Source organism: Cricetulus griseus, chromosome 5, assembly GCF_003668045.3.
Source record: "Cricetulus griseus strain 17A/GY chromosome 5, alternate assembly CriGri-PICRH-1.0, whole genome shotgun sequence".
Taxonomy (NCBI): Eukaryota; Metazoa; Chordata; class Mammalia; order Rodentia; family Cricetidae; genus Cricetulus; species Cricetulus griseus.
The window spans coordinates 180,159,934-180,165,933 of NC_048598.1; the positions used below are offsets into that span (position 1 = coordinate 180,159,934).

General features: G+C 42.6%; 2 pseudogenes; one reads left to right on the forward strand and one right to left on the reverse strand.

Moving 5' to 3' along the window:
- Positions 1 to 3,574: 3,574 nt before the first annotated feature.
- LOC118239017 overlaps positions 3,575 to 6,000 on the reverse strand; it is a 6,560-nt pseudogene continuing 4,134 nt past the window's right edge.
- LOC113838774 lies at positions 3,719 to 4,184 on the forward strand (annotated as a pseudogene).

The following is a 6,000-nucleotide window of genomic DNA, read 5'->3' on the forward strand; positions in this document are numbered from 1 at the left end:
CTTAATCTGAGTACTTTTTTGTTGATTTTTTAAGGGTAATTTGATAAGAGTCTTTTTGTTCTCTCAGTGACTGGCTTTCACTCATAATATGTCCTTGAAGGTTCATTCAACTCCATATGGTATTCATGCTGTGGTTAACAGAGCTGCTGCAAACATGAGAGGGAAGGTTCTGACTGCACATCCAGCCATGGAGAAACATCTCAGGGGTTCAGACAGCGTATTAGGGTTCTTGCAGAGAATCAGGTTCAATCACAGCCAGCAGCTCACGGATGGGTGAGTAGACAAAGAAATGGATTTTTGCATTTCCAGTTTAATTTTCTCATCTCACTACTGCACTCTGTGTCACTGCTGGATCCCCTGTCTAAAGGTGTGAGGTGTGATTCCTCATGAAGACACCCTCACTGAATAGCGCTTCTAGCTCTCACATCCCTGTGCTCCTTCTCCTAGGCATCATCAGCTTGGGGCTGGTCCTTGAGTAAGAGTAGGGTCAGAATTCACATTAGTTACATTGTTTAACAATGATGTATGGAGGTGCTGTGGGCACACCGTAACATCTGCTTACTAACACGTGTCTTGTTTGGATCGCAGGTGAATGAACACCCATGAAAAAACTGTACTGTAAGGCAGAAAACATTCATTGTGTCCCTGAGGTGTCTGTCAATTTGCCCTTACATGATTCTATCAGCCACTTAGGGACAGACATACTGACAATGTTTAACCTTGTTAATGAGTTCTCCTGGCCTTTTCCCCTTGGAAATAGATTTGCTGAATTTCTCTAATGGCAGTAGATCTTCCTGCTCTCTCTGTTTTCCATACTAATGGATTGTTTTTCTTCAGGCATGGCTTTCACACTGCCTGTGTCTTCTAGGGTGGGAAGTCTGTTTTACACAGGACCATTGTGTCCCACTGTCTTGAAACTCAGCAGCTACTCAACAATGTTGAATTTATTTGTAACAGATACATGAAATGCAAAATCATGAATGTTGCCATCCTCCTCCTGTCACAGACCTGCCTATGTTTTAGAATATTTGAACACTGTGAAGCTGTGTTGCTGTGATTGATGTAATAAAAACCTGAATGGCCAATATCCAGGCAAGAGCTATAGGAGGAACTTCTGAGCAAAGGAAAGAAGGAATGCAACATGGGGGTGCATATTTCCACATAGGAACCGAGAAAGCTTAAAAGCTATTCAAACATACCAACAAGGAGCCAGAGACAGCTTTCTAGTCCACAGACTTTCAGGCAGGCTATGAGGAGAGAAGCACTCCATGCAGCTGCCTGGGGGCTTGAGCCAGCCAGTGCCACTTGCACAGTTGCACAGCAGGCTCAAGGCTTGGCTCACATTGTCAGAGAATGCTGCAGACAGTAATAAAACACTCCAGAACATGAAAACCTTTCAACAGATTCAGTAAATGTGTGTGTATACAATCATAGAAAAAATAATCAGTTTACAGATAATAAGCAAGTTCTTTAAAGAAAGAATAAAGTAATACAAAAAGAATAAGCTACATAATGTTGGGAAATACACAGGGTATTTTGATCTTATATGGTATTGTGTTAGATTTGAATAACTTATGCTAATATAAAAAATTAATAGGGGCTGAGAGACATTAGATTACGGAAATTGATAAATAGCCAACCTACCTAGTTTTCAAATGTCTTAACTTAAAAATGGAAGTCAGAAATGTATGTAGCATTGAGGGAGAGGTTGTGCCTTTATTTCCACTGGAAACTAAAAGCTATGGTTTTCTTATCAATTAAGGAAGATCAGATTTGATTGGGGGCAACCACCTGAAAATATTGGCTACAAATGCGAATAAAACAAATTAAAAAACTACAAAAATGGTGACATATATGCTCATCCTTCTACCTGGTCCCAACTCTGATGAGACGTGATGAGACCAGATTAATCTTGTTGGCTTCAGAGTCCTCATGACTTATTATTTAATGCCATCCTTTCATATGATGTGGATAGAGGTTTGGTTATGCAGTTCAAAAAAATTTATAAAATTAGCAGATGCCTTTTACCTGCTCAAACATAGAATAAAATGTCACCTTTAGCTGAGCTGTATACATTGCACATTCCATACTTGCTTTGAAGCAGATGTAAATGTTACCTTTACAAATTTGTGTGTTTTCAGAAAAAATGAACCAAACACCAGTGAAGACAAAGATCCCAGATAATCCAGGCTCTCATAGTGTCCCTGCTACAGTTTCCTCAAAATTCTGCATCCCAAACAACTTCAGAGTTGCTATCTGAGATGGTCCAGCCTCACAGACTCTCAAGCCAAGATTTCAGATGAGCTCTACACTGTCCCATCACGAGAGACTAAACAAAATGATACAGCTAGCTCTCCCAGGACTTCACCATCATCCCTGTTTTCTCAGGGTCCTGTAGGGAACCCTGCGCCCAGGGACGACAAGAAGCCATCTAGTGAACACAACACCCACATTCCAGAGAGGGTAAGTGGAAATTTTTGTTACTAAGAGGGTTATGGTTGTTTGTCATTATGGGGTAGGGTCAGGTACAAGGTTTGTTGGTCATTTTTCATGAAAGAAGCTGAAAAAATGGGATTATGTTCAGGGGTTTCATTATGAATGGAAAATAGGGGATATAGAACTGATTGGATTAGAGGGTGGATTCTTGAGTCTATTTTTGAACTAAAAAACAACTTCTAGTCTCAAGTATTTTACTTTGATATGGATATTTGTATAGTGATACAAATTTAATGTTATTTTTGATATACTGTGTGTGTGTGTGTGTGTACATGTTTCTACTCTTGTTTAAGGTGTTCTAACTATGCACTTCATTTAAAATATAGTTTAATGTTCTAGGCATCCTAAATATTAATGAAAAGCCTTGGATATGCTAATTGTATCAAGTTTGGGAAATGAAAAAGTCTAACAACAGAAAGACAGTTATTTGTTTCCTGGTGGAAAGATGAAGAAGACAGTGGAAGGAATTTTAAGAAATCTAAGGGAGAAAGTCAGGAATCAAAAAAACTGAGTTTGCTGCAGATAGGCATTTGAATCCACAGCAAACACTGAGCAGCAAACAGACAGTGACAGGGGATCTCACATTTGCAACCTCCAAATTCCTGAGCACAATTCTCTCTGCAATGAATAAACATCAGGAAAGACTCACATGTGCTCCCCAAGGAGAAGGAATTGTGAGAACCCGTGTTTGGATGACACAAAAGGAAAAAAAGAAAACCCATGTCCTTATAGAGAAGGAATAATGAAAAACACTGTAGGCAGGTCTGACCAAGACCAAGAATTTAATCGAGGAGGATCCAGGTCCATCCCAGGCAGTGGGACAGACAGAGCTCTTGTGTAGAAACAAAACTGTGTGTGAAGCCATTGCATTTCACGTTCATACTGAGGAGACATGCCTGTATATGCACACAGCATGCTCAGATCACAGACACAAGGCAGAACTAAGAGGCACATGGTGGACTCTGAACAAGGGAAAGCTGCACCTGTAGCTGCCACACTGTGTCACTTCCTGAAACTGTCATCATTGTCTTTGATGTCTTACATCTGTTCTGAGCAATGCCCAACTGCAGAGCCTGCCTTAGCAGGAAGACATGCAAATGAGGCTTCTCTGTGCCCATGAAAACCAGCCCTGCCCTGACCCTGCAGCTCTGGCAGAGGAGCCCAACCCTGGATTCCCAGGTCCTCCCGTTCTGTGAACAGCACTGAACACAGGCCACTTGCCATGAACTCAGGACTCAAATTGGTTTTCTTTGTCCTTATTCTAAAAGGTAACTTATGGAGACGAACTGCTGTGTGTTCTGTGCAGATGAGAAAAAGAAAAAATATAGGTTCTGTGACAGTTTTCTGACTAGAATTTTCTGTGTTTGCAGGTGTCCAGTGTGAGGTGCAGTTGGTGGAGTCTGTGGGAGGCTTAGCACAGCCTGGAAAGTCCCTGAAACTCTCCTGTGAGGCCTCTGGATTCACCTTCAGTGACCATTACATGCACTGGGTCCGCCAGGCTCCAGGAAAGGGGCTGGAGTGGGTCTCAATCATTAGTGGTAATCTACTATGCAGACACTGTGAATGGACGATTCACCATGTCCAGGGACAACACCAAGAAGACCCTGAACCTACAAATGAACAATCTCACGTCTGAGGACACGGCCATGTATTACTGTGCAAGAGACACAGTGAGTGAAAGCTGCTGAGAGCTCAGAAAAAAACCTCCCTGTACGTCTCAGGACCAGCAGGGGGCGCTGAAAGCACACAGGGTTCTGGCCACTGAAGAGCCTCTTCTGAGAGGCAAACAGGGTTGGACTCCTCAATGTCTGTGCTGCCTCTCCATATCACACTCAGGGATTCTCTCTGCACTTATGTTGTAGTAATCTTTGAAATGTCCTAATTTCTATTTAAAATCTGTTTCCATTGTGATATGTGTCTTTGTATTTATGTTTATACAGTTTTCGCCCTCCTCTGACCCCTCTCCCTCCCTCCCTCTTTCTCCTTCCATCCTCTTCCTTTCTCTCTTTCCCTCTCTCTTGCTGTCATCCTCTGTCCATCTATCCCTCCTTATTGTGTGTGTGTGTGTGTGTGTGTGTGTGTGTGTGTGTGTGTGTGCCTGTGTGCGTGTGTGCCACAAATATTTTCTTCACTGATGTTTCCTAGTGGTCTACTCAGGCCCCTCAAACTCACATTTCACATTGTCCTTTTCCAGACAGGGAATCATCAACATAGTTACACGTCACCAGAGTCTACAAAGAACATGCGCTTTATCAGAGAGAGCAGTTCAAGAGTTTGTGCTGCTGGATCACACATTGTGAGAGATGAATGACATCGACAGGTTCCTTTCCTCTTGGTGTCTTCTGTTCATCCAAGGATGTATGTCAAGGATAGATGCATAGGTGTGATGAAAAGGGAACCACCTCGTGTGGCCACACCCTGAGGTCATGCGGTCCCCAAGTTATACTGTAGGATTCCACATGATCTGAAAACAGCAGGCTCAATAGAGTGCTAGCCAAATATGCGAGGATGTAATGAATTAAAGACAAGGCATTCAACATTTGATGCCGATATTTCTCATGAGGGCAATGTTAAACGCCAAAACTGGGAAGGAGCAGAGGCATACTTGGGAGATCCATCAATTTCTAGGGAAGAGTTTCTGAGTATGATGCTCCCATGCCTCAGATATTCTTCTGAAGAGAAACAACATGTGGTGCTTATATAACTGTAAACAAGATTGTTGAGAACCAGGCTTCCTTACTGTAACTGTAAACATGGAACTCTGTTATCTAAGGAGCCATGAGGATATGAATGAGTCTCGGGAAGTTTGAGGGTTGAATAGATACAGGACACAACCGCATTGTAGGTTAGATTTTCTTCAGTGTTCTCATTGCTACAGTGCCCACCATGTTCATGAGCTCTAAATGAGCATAATCTCCTTTTCATCCCAGCTCAAGAGAACATATATAGCTGGAAAATTTGCAGCCACAGCCTTATTCTGTTCAGGAAAACGTCCCATGCCTGATCCTGCAGAGCAGCCCATCCTGGCATTCCCAGGTCTGTCCATTCACTGATAAACACAGAACATAGAACACTCACTGTGGAATTGTGACTCAGCTGGATTTTCCTTCTTGCTCTTTACAAGTCAATCTGTGACAATGAAGAGAAGCTGAGTGTGTGAGTGAAGAGAGAGGGACGGGGGCCATGTGTGACAGTTTCCTGACCAGAGACTCGGTGTTTACAGGTGTTTGAGCTGAAACTGGTGGAGCCTGCAAGAAGATTGGTACAAGCTGTGGCAACACCCTAACTCCACAGTGTGGCATCTGGATTCACCTGTAGTGATTGCTACATGCACAGGGTTGGCCAGACTCCAGGAAGGGGCCGGAGTGGTGTCATACATGTAAGCCTGGTGTCTAAAATAAATACACAAATTATGTAAAGAAGCAATTGCCCATCTCCAGATACAATTACAAGTGCATTCTGTACCTCATAACAGACTGTCTGAAAGTCAATGATATGACCATA